The 18,542-nt window shown below is 42.2% G+C and overlaps 1 protein-coding gene across 8 annotated transcripts in view; it reads left to right on the top strand.

The window, feature by feature from the left end:
- The first annotated feature begins 1,341 nt into the window (after positions 1–1,341).
- Positions 1,342–18,542, top strand: part of LOC1268642 (fat-like cadherin-related tumor suppressor homolog) — a 264,268-nt gene continuing 247,067 nt past the window's right edge. For 4 of the 8 annotated variants that reach the window (XM_061661147.1, XM_061661146.1, XM_061661145.1 and 1 more), the window contains exons 1-2: positions 1,348–1,587; positions 3,966–4,737. The gene's annotated coding sequence lies outside the window, so the exon portion shown is untranslated. Of the gene's footprint in view, positions 1,588–3,965; positions 4,738–18,542 lie in introns of all 8 variants that reach the window. The other 4 variants (XM_061661142.1, XM_061661143.1, XM_061661141.1 and 1 more) reach the window with 4 other exon arrangements.

Below are 18,542 nucleotides of genomic sequence, written 5' to 3'. Positions count from 1 at the left end.
GCATTGGCCCTTGATTGCTGTCGTATGATTTGATCTTACTTTAAACCGGGCTGCAATGTAATCGTGATGTAATCACTGCAATCAGTTAGATAATAAGCAATGTCCTATTAATGGTGGCTTGTTAAAAAAAAACAAAGTAAGAAAGCATCTACAGTTGTTTATAAAATTTAAATTGGAAATAAAATATGACTAAAAAATGCGTGATAAAGCACCAAACTGTACACTTAATGTATTAAAAATTAAATGTAGTACATTTTGTACACCCCACAGTTAGATATATTAATAATCATCCTAAGGTAATTGGTAATATAGGTAATACTTTGAACTATAAGTTTATGTAGTTTAGTACAAAATACCAATTTATTCATAATTTTTTAACGGACAATGTTGCTTGTAAACAAGTCGGTAGGGCTGTCTTTAGTGAATAATAAATAAATTAATAATAAAATACTTAACAATTAAATTAAAACAGCTTTTCCTATATTTTGCCATTGGTTTTTTTTAGTTTTTGTAACATTTTCTAAATTTGCTTATTATTTAAAGAGATTAAGCGATTCCAGCGAGATTTGACTTATTTAAAGCAGTTAAACATAGTCTTTATATGTTTAAACTTTTTTATGATAAATTTGTTACACAACTTATTTTAAATTTGAAACTAAATGTAGGATCGTAATTTAAGGAGGCGCCCAGTTCGAGGTAGGTCCTGTTGCGGGTAAGAAAGAACCCTAACCAGCACAATGCGAGAGAAAACTACCATTTACTCTCTTTGGCAGGGGGGAGAAAAGCACGTGAAAACTCCGCCGGTCTGGCTTGCAAGCAGCTGGCGGCCCATCACTACTATTCCGGAACGTGTCTGTTCCGCGTTTAAACTATGGGAGTTACCGTGAAGGTAATGTGGACATTTGTATTTCAATTGAGGGATGGAATGAAAGCTAAATTTGATTTATTTTGAATATAACATTTTTATTTTATGTTTTTATTAGCAAATAGTTTAAATCTTCGAGCTTTTATGGCTATAAATCACCTTAGAAAGCAGAAAATTCATTCCCGTGATGGCTCCAAACAAATCCAAAATCCAACGCGGGAGGGATTGTAAACCATCCAAAGAGAGAGCACGGCAGAGCACGAGAGAGAGAGAGAGAGCAAACGTCAATCACCCCAACGCAATTCTCAAAACATTCCCCCGCACGATCCGTTCATGCGAGCGCAAAGTTCACCCCATTCATTCCATTTGATGCTTCGCTCTCACACACAAATGCTCTCAAACTCACGCTGCCCGGTTCATCCGCTCGTCCTCGTACGCGACCGCATGGTTCACTCTCGGGCTGCTCGGGCCAGTTCAGTTTCTCGATGAACGCCGACCCGAGCGGGGGGCTTTGATTCTCGGCTGCGAGTGCGTGCGTGCGTGCGTGCCTGTGCCCCAAACAATAATCGCCGTGTGGTTCGATTTTATCGCGCGCGCCCCGTGTGTGTCGCCAGGTATCGGGTTGTGTGCTCGTTGTGTGTATGTGTGTGTGTGTTTACGTACGCGTGTATTGCTGCATCCACACAGAGTTGGATTCTAATTCGGTTTGGAGAGTGCGGTTGGTATGTGTGTGTGCCCCCCCCAAGTGATAGCGATAGCAGTTTGGTTTGAGCGTTTGTGATTGATTTGCTGCACTGCACTGCACAGCCCTTTTAATGGGCGCAGTGTAAATTGCCAGCCGCAACAACACAGTACAGTGTTCTTTGTGTAGGTGTGTGTGTGTGCTCGCGGGTCAAACGCAATTGAAAGAAAGAAAGCGCCATGTATTTACAGCAAAGTAAAGCCGGATTGAAAAGAAGACGCAGCTTCCTATCTTACCCGTGCAGATTTGTGTGTGTGTGTGTGTCGCGTGATAAGTCAAAGAGCGCCAGAGCGCCATTCCAGCAAGGCCGGCAACAGCAGAAAACAACGACAACAACAACAAAAAAAGAAACAAGAAAAAAGGCCACACAAAAGTTAACTTGACATGTTGCGAATGTTTTGCGGGCAAAGTTGTTGGTGCGTTTGTGGCGTGTTGGTGAGGCGTGTCTGGGTGTGCGGGGCACATACTTTGTTGAAGCCGGTTTACTCTTCCACTGGTCGCTAATTGGGGGGGAGGGGGGGGGGGAAGGGGTTGAAATCAATAGGAGAGCTCAACAAAGACCGGATAAAGCACTGGTTGGAGCGCAGCCACGCGTTCAAGATCATTCATGTTTGGCGTTCTAGTGTGCACACACAAACACAAACTCTCTCACACACACACACACATACGTATAAAAGAAAGAATCTGCAAATCTCTTCTTCTGCAGCCGTCCGAGGCCGTCCAACGAACCTGACCTTTGAGTGGGATTATTGCGTGTGTGTGTGTCGGTGTTTTTTATTGGTGTGTGTTCTCCATCCGTATGTGTTCTATCTGTCGGCAGTGTTCAGTCTACTGTGAAGCCACCGAAGAGGGAGAAAAAGTGAATTAAAATTGCGTTTAGCTTGTGGTTTTGCTTATGGTCCTTCGAACCGGATCAGTGACCGCGTGGCCGGCTAATGTGTGTAGCACGTTTTTTTTTCACACAACCACAAGTATGGACACAGAGCAATTATAATATCATTTCAATGACAGCATTAGCCACACTTTGGGTCGTCAGAATTGAAATGATATGCTCGCAACTCTGGACACCAAAACGCTTCAAATTGCCCAAGTCCCGCTTCGTGCCTTTCCATCGGAGCAGCAGCAGCAGTAGGCTGGAGCAAAATCGATTCCCGGAGCCTGCTGTGATTAGACAGCAGCTTCTATTTTTCGCCTTGTGCCTGTGCGCTAGGGATATTGTGCTTTTGTGCGAGGAAAACCATATGGTTTCGAGGCCACCGTCTGCTGGGTGTTTTTGTTCGGTTGGGCGTTTGAAATATTTTCCTCGCCCTGTGTTTTTTTGTTGTTTTTTTTTGAAGGGAGCAAACGATAATCGATATGCCTACGCAAAGTTGGTGGAAAAGCCGCCCTTTCTCACTGTGTGTATTGGTGTGCAGTAGTGTGGTTGTGCCACCACCATAAATCGATGGGAAATATCTACCTGCAAGCAGGGCAAAAGTAGCTTTATGCAGCTTCGAGTAAGCAGGAGCGTCGGAATATCGAAAGAAAGGTTTCGGAACAGGTCGGAAAAACCTTCCCCCCGAAAATCGAAAACACGTTGGATGAGGGCGAGCTGAATCGTTGATGAGGCGATTTTATCGAGCGGAATTGATCGAAACATTAAGTGTTTGCTGTTGAGCTGCGGCTGCTGCGGTACTGCAAAAAGGCTTGGAAAGCTTTATTTTTGGGTATTATTTTTAAAGGGGCAAGAAGTGGAAGCTGAAACCATTTTGACCTACAGAAGAGAGGCTGCCAATTGAGCTCACCCTCGACACCGGCTCTCGATTGGCCCAATTTCGATACGCAAGAAAACATCGGGGTTGCGAGAAAATCGATTCCTTGAAGCTGGATGGATTTTCCTTCTTGGGAAGGAGAACTGTTTCTCCGGACTACTGTTTGCTGGAAGCTTCCAGGGTTTGTATTTTTCAAAATTGCACCCAACAGCAATGCATTAAGGAGCCCCCGTAAAGCATAGCAGAAGCCGGCAAACCACTCGGTCGGTTGATTGCGGGCTAATATTTGTTAAATTCCCTTTTTCCAAAGCAATTTGCCCGCGGTCCGACGATGAGCTATGGTTTTTTCTAATGCAATCAGGGAATTAGCCCAGAACTGTTTCAGAACTTGGGTGGATTCTCGGTAAAGGAGGAAGAAAGAACGAACACGGCAAATCGAATTGCAGCTCGCCTGTGGAGGAGAATCACGTTTCGTGTCAATCGCTCATCAGCTCGTTACGTTATGGTGTCTACGCCGGTGCTTGATCGGTATCATAAGAAGTTATTTTTATTACGTCGATCTACATTAAGTTCTTCATTCCCTTATCCTCCCTTTTTTTCCTCACAGGACCAGAAGGCTTCTGTGTGTGTGTGCGTGTGTGCGAACGGTATTGCAGGAAGTAATAGCGAGCAGCGTGTACGTCAGCACGTCAGGTTTGGAAAGAGTTCAGTTCATGTTTACTGGAGGTGTGCCAAAAAATAAAAGCAAAAGCAAGAGAGTTTAAATAATCACATATCAGCAGCCGTGAGGTAAAAGTTTCCGAGTGTGTTAAAGTGCAGGTTGCAGTGCAATTAAAATAATAATTTTGTGTGTATTTTTTCGAATCTGATTGTTTACAAAAGAGTTGAAGAGAAGAAGTAAAAAAATTGCGTGAAAAATCCTATTTTCCCTCAGTTTTGTTTGCAAAAATAGTGTGAGTGTGTGTGTGTGTAAGTGCGGTTTCGTTTGTATTGTATCCTTGGTGTTTCGTGTGTTGCCGTGTGTTGTTAGTTCTCGCCTGTTTCGCGTGTCTATCGCGTGTGCAAGCGAAATCTTTTCCTGTTCTGGTGAAAGTTTTTTTTGTTTTGTTTTGGTTTGGTTTTGGTTTTGCAAATAAAAAGCTCACGAAAAGAAAGGCGAGTGAGCGAGCGAGGAGTAGGAAGAGTAGCAAGATTGAGCAATTTGATAAATAGATAAAGGTCACGCAAGGCAGAAAAGGGGTCCAAGCCCCGGCAGCCGGCTACAAGTGGAAGTTAATTGCAATTTTTCCCCCAATTGGAAAAGTGCAAGGCGACGACGGAGGGCGGTTGGTGATTTAGCAGAGTGTTGGGAAGCGTTTTCGTTCGAGCATCTATTAAAGGTGAGTAAAATATGATTTTTTTTTTCCATAAACAATTTTGGGCGATAATAATGGGAATTAGTTTATGAAAAGAAAATGTGTCTCCCCTTTTGATTTTTTCTTCTTTTGTTTGAGGCCATGTATTGTCTTCAACTTTAAATCCTTTTCTTATTGAAAACCTGAATAATTGATCTATGCGTGCTTAAACATTACACAAAATACTTCTAAATACAGGGTTTTTCGATTCATTTTCCAATGCCAACAACATTTTCCATTGCTTGCCAGATGTTTTTCAACAGCTGTCAAATGTTGTATTTGTATCACAAACATTTTTCAGTGCTTACACATGATTTTCAACACATCACAAGCTGGACAGAGTTTGAGAGTTCTTTATGATGTGTTGAAAATCATGTGGGAGAACTGAAATTTAATTGCTATGCAAATATGCAGGGGTTTGAATGTCACTTCCGAATATGCACATAATTTTCCACCACCTTCAATATGTTTTTCAACAGCTGTCAAATGGTGTGTTTGCTTCAGAATGAAATTTCAATTTTCACACATGATTTTCAACACATCACAAAGTACTGTCATACTCAATCCAGCATGAGACGTGTTGAAAATCATGCTGGGGAAATTAAAAATTATGATGATGGAAATGAAATATCAGATTGATGTGGATTAACACGTTGCACGCGGTGAATAACAATGGTTACATTCAAAATAGACATGGAAAACCATGTAACACTCACGTGTTGAAAAACATCTTGCAAGCGATGAATTATGTTGTGCACATTGGAGATTGCCTTAGAAACCCTGTAACATATGTTTTTAGCTGTTTTGTTGGGATAACAATTAATTATTGCTGAAAAGGCTGCAAATTTTTATCAATTTGCACACTACCTTGAATCCAGTAAACATGACGTCATTTTACATACCTCGTTATAGCTTTGGTTTCATGATAGGACCTGCTCTGAGGCTTCAGAAAAATCGAAACTTGCCTTTGAATCGATGAGATTGTCAATTGCCTGCTGTTTTTGACAGGTGAATGGTAGTATTCCCCAAATTAAATACTGCCTGAATTCAAATAATACTTTGAACATGGCCATTTTCATGGACAAAAAAAAACCCAAAAATGTGAATTTGGCACATGCGATCGAAGCTTATGATGGTTCGATTGTTCTCCGGGGAGAACATGCTCTCCCCGGAGTCACCGGCATTCAAACGAGCCGTTCTGCCAATAAAATGTGTACTGCTGGTGGCAAAAATTCCAGCGCATTGTCAACTGCAACCCTGTTGTGCTGCGTTTTCGCGCATTTTAATGGAATAATTCCGATTGGCCTCCAAGTGCAAGGGGAGCGGGCCATTCGCGCGAGCCACCAACGAATGGTACAATGTACGCAAAATGCGGCTTTTCACCGTGCACGTACACCACACACACATAAGTACGTATGTATATTTTGTACGTCCCCTTATTGGAGCCCATATGGATGTGACACGGTCAATTGCGTTTGTAAATATTTTCGTTGGCCTTTTTTTTTCTCTCCTCCAGCAGCAGCGCAGCGCCGGTGGCTTCAGAAAATGCACAAAAGTAAAATTTGCACAAAAATACCGATACTTAAAAGCTTTGGTGCAGCACGTTTGCCGGTGGCATTGCAGGGATGCCAATATTTTTTTTTTCGAAATAACCGCTATATGAAAAAAAACAAACAATCACACACATTGTAGGAGCATTGCAAAAATACACATAAAAGCCGAGCTTATGCTAGCGGTGGGGCAGATATTTACGTATTTTGTTTTGTTCTTCATTTTGATTTGCACCCATCAGGCTGTGCCGGGAGCACTCAGATTCGCTTTCGACAACTGGTTGCGGTTGACTTTAGTGACCCGGAATGAAGTGGAATATGTATGGTGTTTTTGGGATGTGTTTGCTGCCCACTCCACTTGCCCGCTGAAGGGTTTTTCCTTCCATTTCTTTTGCACAAATTTACGCACCGGTGGGCATTTTTGTGCGAGTGGGACGGATTTTGTTGCTGATTTTCCGATTGCAGCTTTGGGTTTGCATTGGATGGGGTGTGTTGATTTTTGAACGTGCCTTAATCAGCCACGAATCAAGAGGAAATGTCTGTTTGTGAGCTTTCAAGCATGCTTAATTTGAAGCTACAAAAAAAAACTTTGAAGCGTCATTTATAAATCAAACCATCGTGAGTCAATCGATGAAGTTATTTTATGATTGAACAAATATCGCGAATAAATTAAAAAAATAATATTAAAAACACTCAACCATACATGATGAAATTTTACGCATGAAATAATTTTTAGTAAAAGATTCCACAATGAATGGACGTCAATTACCTCGACATCGATGACGTCACTGTTGTTTTTTTTAATTTTATTAGGTCAAAAATGTACACCTGATTGCATACATTTAGGCGCATTCTTCAGACTATTCATAATGATGATACATTACTGCTAGAACGCATTTTATTTCAAGATTTCCATTTTTGTTTAAGTATTGGGGACTATTACGATTCGTGCTAGATTTTGCATACGAAGGAAGGACATTTCCCAACTGCAATAATGTCAACATTTCATGCAAAATCACGTTCCATTCTACAGTAATTCAGTTTGTAAAAAAGAGTAGAAACAAAAACAATTCATTCCATTTTCCGAGCTGGGCCATTTTGTTTCATTTTGCCAAAGGAGCAATTATTTATTCTATTTTGAGCCATTTTGCCATTTTGACACCTAACCAAGTAAGTGACTTGTTAGTATGTTAGAATCTATCTTTTTCGAAATGATTCGTCTGAGCACAAACTCGTTGTTTGTTTCTTTTTAGAACTTATTGATTTACAGGGTTTCCCACGATTTATTGGTCAGTTCCCATGATTTTTTGGTGCGTTCCCACGATATTTTACCCGTATCCCATAGATTTTTGGATTTCGTTCCCATAATTTATTGGAATTTTCCGATTGGATATCAATACAATTGGACCAAAAATTCTGGGAAACGGCAAAAAAAATCGTGGGAACGCACCAACCAATAAATCGTGGGAAACCCTGTATTCAACTGATTAAGACGATTGCACGTGAGCACCGCAAAGTTATTAACAGTCTGTCAATCGGTCATTGAGCGTGATGCAGCTGTGGTCGACCCGGCCAAGTTCGGCCACACATCATGCTATCATGATTATTATCTATCCGGCACCCAAAACCCCATAATCATCGCTGTGTCACCAGCACGAGCGGGTTACATTTCCCTAAACGTGGCCACGAATTTCCAACGATATTGTCGCTTGTGCGGCGTGTGTGCGTATGGCGGTAACAGTTGTGGAAAACATGAAAGCTCGCGCTTTTCACACCGCCGGAGATCGTAATTTGTCGCCCAACACTCCCCCTCCACACGTGCGATGCGTGCAATGTGTCAAAACCGCAAAACCAACGCAAGAACACAAGGAGCTTAAATGACAACCGGGCACGGGATGGGTCGTTCGGTATCTACCTAATTAGTGCAAAACCATCTTTAGCGGACAGCATTGTCACGACCTGCTCATTGCGGGACGGGTGACGAACGATTATGCCCCGCGGGGAATCTGAACCATTCCGAGCCACCCTTCTCACGAAATTCACCAAACATGACTTGTGTGTGTGTTGTGAAACGTAGCTAGGGGAGACAGCTTTTCGGTCAAGGTTAGCGAAAGAGCGAAACCAGCTAATCTCCCGGGGTGATTTATTTCAGCCGCTCCGGAATGGATTTGACTTGAATTTATGCACCACAGCCAGGGATGGGGGTACTAGCTTGTATTTGCAATTAGTCATAAACCATTGAATTGTTCCTTATTATCTGTCGCGCCATATTAATGGCACTTTTGCTGAAGGACGCTTCAGCGCGTCCACTTCGGGCACACTTCGGCCGGTCTCGCGCTGAGCTCACTTTGACGCCTGGCTCGAGAGCTCACCCATTTCCCATTTGGCTGTTGTTGTGTTGCCATGGGTATATTCTACAGTTTATTTTCTACCCTTTTTTGCTACACTACCCGTGTTCTTTATTCCCAGGTCGCGTCCATAAACAGTGGGATCAGTGCAAAGTGCAATTAGTCGATTAAGCGCACGACTCCATTTATCCGTGTTTTTTTTTGCATTGAATGGAAGTAAATCAGGATTGCCTCGCTTGTCCCGAGTGTGTGTTTGTGTGTGTGTGCAGCATGCCGGTCATTAATCGAACGCCAGTGTGACATGACGTTTACTGCCTTTATGAGTGATTTTTACGCCGCTCCACGCAGCCCGTCAAATAATCGATGTGTCAAATGCAGTTGGCAGTTTAAATTGTGCGACGCCATATGCTTGAACTACACTCTTCAGGGAGCGAGAGAGAGTGCGGGAAGTTCATAAGTTAACATCACTGGCCATGCCTGTAATAGAACACCGTGTGGTCATCGCATAGGCTTGGGGACAGAGAAACAGCACACAAAAAAAAAGAAACATGGAGCAGCCACGGTCGATGGCTAGAAATAACTCATGCATCCATGCCCATGCGACGACGGTGCACATCGATCGATCGGGTCGCCACAATGAAGGCCCGCTGTTGCATAACCGTCCGACCTACCTCAACCGCGTGTGTCGCAGGCGCAAAGTTTCGTTGCACATGGTTGGCTCCGGTGTCCCTTTCGGTGCCAACGCAGAAAGCCGGGCAACCGGGAGCACCATCCCCACCACCCGGTATCACATTGTGCCGGGTTTTAGCACTTCCGTGCTTCGGTGCCTGCTCCGCTATTGGTTCGCAAATTTTGCAGAAAAAAACAGACGCCGCCGGCTGCCTGCCCAACGTTTGGCTAATAAAAAAGTCAACACCTAATGAAATGTAAACAGTGCAGGCATGGGGAGGGTGACACGGACCCGCACACACACACGGTAGTGTGCAAAAGCCAAGGTCCAGCAGTGAAGAAGCCGCTCGCTTACGGGGTTTGAGTTCGATGCTTGTTCGGAGGGCTTTGTTGTAATGGAAGTCCATCGTTGTTGCGCTCTTTGGCATGGAAATGTGTGTTTGTGTGTCTCGTGGCAGGAACCGGATGTTAATACAAACATCAGCTTTACTTAGTATGGTTCAAATTTTTCAATGCATGTACCTGATCTTGAGCTAAAGCAAATATGTTCCATCTGTGGAATTCGATTCTTTTTAGCGTTCACTAGAAAAACGGATATTAAAAAATAACGGATTTAATGCATTGAAAGAGTTGAAGGCATTAAGAAACTCTTATAAGATTTTTTTCATTATAGTGTTTGTATGATTCAAATCATTTGTTAGAATTATCTTAACTTTGCCTTCATTTTTCTCCTTGTCACATCTTTTTTTCATGTAAATCGAACGATGAAAAATAACAGTGTTGTATTAATACATTCAACATTTGATCTCAAAATGTTTAAATTATTTTGTTACATAATTATTGTAAATCCTGGAAAGTGTACTAAAGCTTATACCTAGCACAATATGTTATTCAGGGCTTTTCGAGCCATTTTCCAATGTCAATAGCATTTTTCACTGGTAACGCATAATGGCTAGATAGACTACATAATTTCGGTAGCCATAATAGGTGGAGATGTCTATGGAGATTGGCAGATAGGGAGTTATGGTTACTTTGTATGAATTGCTAAGTATCTTTGCACTCCCTAGCTGTCATATGAAGATTGGTCAAAGTACACTGAACAGATCGACCTGTAGTAATTTACGGACCTTGTGCTGACGATGTGTTTTGTATCAGATGTCAAATATTACAGAGGCTTCCGAGTCGATTCAAAATGTCATTTCATTTCTCAAAGCGCTTTTAAATAGCTGTCAATTGTCAAATGTCAATGCATAACAATATGTTTGAAGTTCTTACGCATGATTTTCAACACGTCTCTAGCTTAATTGAGTTCTTTGACAGTTCTTTGCGATTTGTTGAAAATCATGTTTAATGAGTGTTATTATGATGCAAGTGCAATTTGTAAAAGCTGTTGAAAAACATCTTGAAGGAGGTGACAAATGTGTAATAATGTGTTCATTAAAAAGTGGATTTCAAAACCCTGCATATTTGCATCGCAATAATTTTTAACTTCTTCTAAATGATGTTCAAGCTGCACTGAGTATGACAGTTCTTTATGATGTGTTAAACATCACGTGGAAGTACTGACATTTTGTTATAATGCAAGTAGAGTTTATGCATTTACACTTCCTATACTCATTGGAAAATATTTATGTAAAATTAAATTAAATTAGTTATGCCAAGCATTGTCCACATCTATCACCAAAGAATCATGCTTGAAATTAAAAACACTTAATTGGAACAGGATATACTAGGTGAAATTCAGTACAGAATACACAATTTATTGTTAGTTTAATCTTTGTAGGGCCTTGGCCTATTCATGAGCCTAATCATGAGCAAAAAAAGATTTGACGTAATAATAAAAAAGTTATAAAGAGTAAACCAACATTGGGGTCCTTTCCGTTTGAAGTTCGTAGGCTGAAATTTCAGCCTGTCAGCTGTTTGCATTGTATAGCAGTTTTCGAGCAGCTATATAAGTGAGTATAATATACAGGCGGGCTTATCCCAAGGTGTTTTCATTTATAAGGCTGGTTTTTAATCGCTTCTGCTTCTGAATGAAGATTTTAAGAGTGTTTTGAGTATTCGTCAAGCCTCCAGAAAGCTCGTTGGAGCAAAAGTTTTCACTCGTTCTGTCAAAAAGTGAATTCCAAAATTGGTTATAAAAATGCTATGAGACCACCTGGACTACATACACTTTGATTCTATATTTCATCACCTGATCGCTTTGATGCACCTTGGGATAAATGTAAACAAACCCCTTGTTTTCGAGCAGGTACTTGAATCTAATTCTAGCTTTGTGGCTAGAATAATCTAGACTGAAAATTGCAGGCTAGTTTTGTGTGTGGTTTTGTATGGAGTGTTTATATGATTTCAGCCTCCAACTGTCAAACTCCATACAAAAAACTAACTAGAATCATGAAGGCCCCCATTATCTATTGTAAAATGATACCTAAAAACAGTAAAAGATCATGAAAAAAACACCTTTTGCATAGTTTTCTTAACTCTCTCGCACACAAAGGCAGCACTCTGCACTTTACATTTCATAATCATTGTTTTATGTGAACTCTACTTCCGTCTTTACATTTCATTGAATAATAACATTCCCCATTTACACCATTACCATTACGGTGGCAATATTCAACCCCATCCTCTCGCACGGACACCAGAACCATCTCCTGCGGCCCGGTGTTGTTTTCTTCGCCCCAAAGATTTCCCTTCGTCGCGAATCCCCGGCCCATCGAGCCGCAGGGCCAATTCGCTTGAATTACTCGTAAAAGCTTTAGCCGAAGATAGGAGCGCATGCATAAGTAATGGAGGTGTTAGCCAGAGTTATGGCAGAATCTTACCCCACGGGCCGGTTGCTACTACTACTGCAGTCGCTTTGCAGGTCGCCTGCAGTACACTACCCGCTTAAGTGCGCTGCTGCTGCATGTTTATAACTTCTGCTTGGATGCGACGAAAAATGACTCTCGAGCTTCGCTCCGCTTCCGTGTGGCTGTACCTATACGTTTTTCGCTCGCTGTGTGTAAGGTTAAGAATATTGCTGTAGCTTTTGGTGCGGAAAGGCAGCCCTATTGTACGTGTGAAGTGTGGCGGACATTTGCTTTCTGCCCCGGGGAGGAGTTTTGTTTGCTTGTCTTCCGTTCCGAAGTCGCTGGTTAATCTTAACCGATAGTTCCGTAAGATGCCGATGTTGCATGCAGAGCCAAAAGAAAGGGAACCAAACTGTGAAGCAAGCAACTCGAAGAAAACGAAGCTCTGCTCTCTGTATCTCAACCCCGCGAGCGGGTATGTTAAGCCGTAGCTAAAAAGGAACCATTGTTAACGAAGGCATTGCTGCTGCTCCTGCTGAGGTAAACTCGGTCAAGGCGTAAAGACGAACACACTCTTTGGAAGTTCTTTCCAATGTTCGATGTGTTTACCGGTACACCTGCCGCTCGTGCCGTGGGGAAATCAGTGGGTAACGGGAGGCAAGGGACCGGAAAGTTTAACCAATAACCAGAACCAGAAAAATCGGTGACTCTGTTGGCACTTTGGCTCACCTGAAGCAATAAGCTGGAGCTCCGTAGTAGAACCCTTAGCCCAAGTACACATCGAGCCTCTGTTAGTCGTGTTAGTCTCGGGAAGATATCGAGAGGTTCCGTTTTGTCGATTTGACTGGCTTCCAAAAGGCACACAAAAAGAAATGAGTTAGTCGGAACTTTTGAATCATCTGAATAACACAATAACACCAAAAAAACACCCATAGGCAATACAAACCAGACGATAAGAAACATTCGTACCGAATCTAAGTTTGCCGTTGCGGGCAGAGCAGGTGGTAGGAAAACGACAACGGCCCAACGGCTTGTTTAGTTTCTTGCCGAACAAAACTAAACCCCATGCCGTTGCACCACTTGCGAACAATTTCGATAGTGGTTTGTTGACAGGTCGGTGTTCCGTTGGGGGGAAGGCTGAGGAGGGTTGGCCAGTTAAGAAGTTGCTGCAAAACTTGTGCTATGCCAAAGTGGTTTGTCCGTACTGGGGGCCCTTTTTTTCGGTACGTCGTTCTTTTCGAATTGTTTCTGGGAAGCTTGTGGGCAGGGAGAAAAACTTCCGAAGAAAGCATTGTGAACGGGGGGAGTATCAGTGATGTTTCGTTTAAATATTTAGCTCACCGGCAATGGCCTGGGCTGGAGCAGGACTGTACGAGCAACAAAGTTGCCCACAAGGAATCGAAAAGGCAAAACGGTTTGCAGCGATTGTTTAAAGTGTTTCTAATAAAGGGGTTTTTAGCATAATGGGTAACGGTGGCATAAGTGTGAACAGTCGGTACTGGTGCCGGTGTGACAAGGGCACTTGCTTTAATTGGTTTCTGAACCGGTTCAGGAAACGCACTTTACTTTATTGAGAGAGGATCTTTGATCATTAAATTCATTTTGTCGATTGATTTTTTTCTGCAAAATATAAAAAAAAATAAAAAAAGCAAAATATTAAATAGTGTTTTAACACTTTCCTTACACAAAACTTTACTATCTTAATTCAATTATTTTGTGGTCTCATTCCTACTACAACTCGTTCGCCTCAGCTGGCCCGTCCAGCCGGCTGGGTGTGCACACGCCGAGGAAATAATCAGTAAACAACGATTACGAAGCGAATGGGTGCGCAGATAAAGCAACTAAAAAAAACGAACTAAACGCCTTGAGCAATTTAACGCTAGGTTGACTGCACCAGGCAGCCGCTAATTTGGTGTCATTTTTCACACGGAACCGATAACCTGACCTGCTAATTATCTGCCCGGCGCCCCGGTTAAGCTCTGTGGCTTGCGGTGTCGAACCGCTGATATTGGGTGTGTTAGTCAAATGAGGTAAGAGCGGTATCAAATAATCTGCATTATTATTTATTTTGCTCGCAAAGATAAGGTTGTTGGCTATTTACTTTTTGAGATTAAGATGTCTGGTAGATGTTTGGCATATAAAAATTGTTTTAACTCAAAATTTGCAATGTTTTGTCGCATTTTTATGGATATCGTTTCATTTAATGCCGTATTGCAGTGCAGATTGCATATAATCAGGTTCCAATTGGATTCTGCCAGAATGTTGCCTACATTTAGGAGCATTCAATTTCAACAATTTATTGAAAACTCAAGGAAAACTTCAGTATTAGGAAAAATACAGTAAATGTTCACGAAATAGTTGAACCATCACCAATCATCATAAATAATGATAAAAAAGCACATTAAAATGCCGAAAAGCTATCTCTACCGCATAAACAATATGTTTCTTGTTTATTCTCAGTTGATTAGCTCATCCTTTCGTGTTTGTAGGTAAGTTTTGTGCAAACATTCAAACTCATTTACGAACCGTACTCATCGTTCATATACTGCCCTTTGTTCAAAACTTTTTCCACTTTATCAACTTTGTTAGCGTTCTTTTTTTTTGTGTGTGTTTGGCCTCACAAATCCATTCACCGGTATGTAAAGGACTGCACACTGTGGCGGTCGAGTGTAAAATAGTTTTCATTAGTCGCTCGTAGAGTAGTTCGGCAGTGTAGCCGTGTTGAAACTTTGCCAGCATCGGCCGATTCGGGTCAGAACCCTGGGACCGGTCGGTAGCAAAAGTCACAACCCAAACGTTGCAAATGTGTGTTGCAACGTACACACGCACACACCTAACAGGCAGCAGAGGATAATGTGCCGTAATTGGATAATAAGTGTGTCAAACAGCCACACCAATTATAGCTGTTTTGTGATCGAGTTTGGCATGCATGCATGCATTTAGGCGCTTAAAAGTGTGCAGTTTGTTGTTTCGTTTTGTACAAAAGTGTGCATTAGGTTGAAAGAGGATTTTTTTTTTGTATTTTCGTAGGAAACTGTTCTGAAAGCACACCGTGAAACGTGACAAATAGAAGAATAGCTCTCGTTATCACGTTATTTTTCTTTTTGCTTAAAAAAACACCTTTTAATCCCTGCGTTGATCTTCCAGGAATTCTTTCGCCGATAAAAGCCCCCATGAAGTTGTTCAGCTTACCGAACGGTTCAGCTGCTTGGGGCTGGTTGGGGCAACAGCTTCACCAGCACATGAGCCGCTGCGGCGGTAAAAAAGGTGCTATTAAAACGTGTTCCGCTCACATAGCTTCAGGTAGTAAAGATTGCATAAAAACAGGCGCTATCTGTCAGACAGACGTTTGATGCGCACGAATCCCCGTCCACTATGCGCCCCATTGTTTCAGTGGTTCGTTTTTATTGCGCTTCCCTTTTTTTATTGCGCTGAATGCTTTCTGGTTGAATTTTTTATTTATAAATTGCACCTTCAACCGATAGCCAATAATCGACTTTTTTTTCGCTTGGCGTCCCTTTCCACCGTGTGCTGCAAGGGATTTGTGTGAAATCCGCAAAAAAGAAAAAAAAAACAAAACACATTTTATGTCCATTCCCTTGCGGTGTTTTACTTCTGATCTGATTTTGCACTCCCGCGCAAAGGGCGCAGTGTTGTTTTAAAAAATTGAATACAAAAAATTGATCACCTTTCATGTGCCCCAACGCGTTCTGTGCGTGTGTGTGTGTCGGTGGTTTTTGTTTTGCACCGGCTCTGCAGCACCATGCGTGTAGCAGCCCGGCCAGGACATTAATGCGTGTTTTTATTTGCTCGATAACGATTTGGCGATGATTGTCAGCAGTTTCGTGCCGCGACGGGATGGGCCAAACTTTTGGTGCGTTGTATCGTTTTCCTTCCCTTCCCGTTATGTCTGTGTGTGTGTGTGTGTGCCGGTGGGAAAAATTTAATGTTACAAAATTTAGGATCCCTTCACGCGAACAGCACGCAGTAGGCGAATATCGAAGCATGACAGAGTGAAAATGGTGCGCCGGCATCGAAAAACGATCGCACCGGGAATTATGAAGCATAAAGCACCGTCACAGGCATTTCCATTCGCTTCGTCTAGACAGTCGCGTTTTGCCCGGTGCGGTACGGGTCGGTCGCTTCTCGCTAATGTCAAGTGGGCCGTTTGGGATGGGTTGCAAAAAACAGTTAAAAAAGCAATGACCTCGGAACCAAAGTCCCACCGGATAATTGGTCGGTTCCTGCTGCTTTTTGGGTAGGGCCAAACGGTAAGCACACTACCGGTACTGTTTTTGTCGGTTAAAATTTTTATATGCCCCGTTTCTGGCTGCTGTCTATTTCAAATTCGCGCTGGAAAGGATGGAACGACCATGTGCGTGTTTGTGCGTGCTATTATTTCATTTCTTGTTTTTGGAACATTTTTTTTTTTTTTATTGTCTGCTGCGAGACGGAACAAACAAGCTGCCAAAATGGTTTCAATTTTGGAACCTGTCAGAAAGCAGGAAACGTCTATCGGGAAAATACCGGCCAGAGATAAATACTGGTATACAAAAAAAAATGGGAGAAGCAAGCGAAACAGCCAACAAAACTATATTTTACGCTTCCCCTGTGCCTGTTCGAGGTCTTTAAAAAATAGATAACCCGAAGCACACTGAGCGCCTGTTGGGCAGCGTTTAGCAACATACTGGGCCATTTTGAGAATTGGATGCTTTAAAAAGAGTGCAATGGGTTTCCTTACATTTTGTTGGCAGCTTGACGCGCTCGCTCGGGTGTTTTGTGGGATTTGCCTTCCAGGAGATAAGAAATAGCAATAAAATAATGGAGCGGACGATCGTAAAGTTGGAAAATCATTATTGCTGTAATCTTTTCGTAGGAAAGGATGATAATCGGTTTTTACTTTTACATTCGGATGAGCGGTAAACACTGCTGTTTGATTTATTCATTTTTACTGCTCTTTAAGGGCCTAACTAGTCTTTTAGCTAGGCAAATGGTAAAAAAGGGTGAGAATCATGTTTTTTGCGTTTAAAATTAGCCTTAAGAATTTTGCTTCATCGTGTTCCCTTTAATAATGCTGAAGGAAGCTTATAAATGCAGAAGTGTATACAAATTGCATACATTTAGGCGTTTTATACTATAATTATTTTTAATCGTACATTGAAATAGCGCGAGATTTTTTTTTATTTTTTTATAGCCAAATCCTTCATGCTTAAAATTTCAAAACTGTTTCCAAGATTTTAATTGTTGTTTTATTGTAAGTGCGGATGAAAGCTCTGATGATTTTTTTTAAATACTATTAAACGTAGTCCAGGAAAGCTTTTCACACCGCTCTCGAATTGTGGCTTGAATATTCATTCTAACCCACGCCAGGTAGCAAATCGCTCATTAACACCGAAAGAAGCGCTAAGCGTGTAATAAAGTGGCGAAATAATCACGCCACTCAGGTGCGCGTTAATTGCCCCGACGAAAGGAACAAATTGACTGTCTAACGGTTGTCATAAATCGGGACGCGATCGATAATTATAATCGTGCCGTGGTTAGTTATCCAGCTCCCGAGCGAGCGAGGCTGCTGAATGTGACCAAAGTACTAACAGTTAACGCTTCTAACCACCGATACGGCCGGCGCCCAGTATATAGATCACGCAATAAAGTGCAAACTCACGCGTCCCTTTTGCATCCGTCAAGGGGCGGGAAGTGCAGCATTTAATTAGCCACGCAGTGCACAAACTGCGCGAGGCACTTCCACGAGCCGGACGCTAATACACACGCGTAGTACGTGCCTAACGTGGTGCGATGGGGGCTCCCTGTACGCACTCACGCACTCTGCAAAAGGTGGTGGTTAATAGTTATCATTATGGAAATATATTACCCAGCACGCTCGTCCGGGAATCGTTATCGTTTCCGGGCGCCGGTTTTGGTGAATATTGTGAAGTGGATTGTAAATTGTTTTAGCCTGGATGGGCCGGATCCATATTATCGGTGGTTGGACAGAACTAAAGCTTCGCTGGTGGTATATCGTGCACGCCGAATTGCCCAACAATAGGGTGTGTTGTGCCCATTGTCGAAGCATGCTTTTACTATGAAATGGATAAAATGCAAACAGTTTCATAAAACAGATAGAATACAAAATATGAAGCTCGACTATTTGGAATCAGTTGATCGATTTTTAAATTCATCGCACTTGTATGCTATCGCTTGTTCATCTCAATATCCACGAAAAAAAAGGAGCTAGATTCGGTGGATGAAAATGAAGCATTTGCTAACAATTGGTAATCATCGTACTCAATCGTTTGGTTTTCGGTGTGTGTTTTTGTTTGAAAGCAGTGCGAAAACACGAGCTCTCTCTCTCTCTCTCTCGATACAGTTTCCACCGATCATCATCAGCACAAACTGCTGGCGCGGAGTCACAAAAACCGGGCGATGCAAGAGAC

The sequence above is a fragment of the Anopheles gambiae genome, chromosome 3, assembly GCF_943734735.2.
Source record: "Anopheles gambiae chromosome 3, idAnoGambNW_F1_1, whole genome shotgun sequence".
NCBI lineage: Eukaryota > Metazoa > Arthropoda > Insecta > Diptera > Culicidae > Anopheles > Anopheles gambiae.
This window is presented reverse-complemented; position numbering and strand designations above follow the sequence as displayed.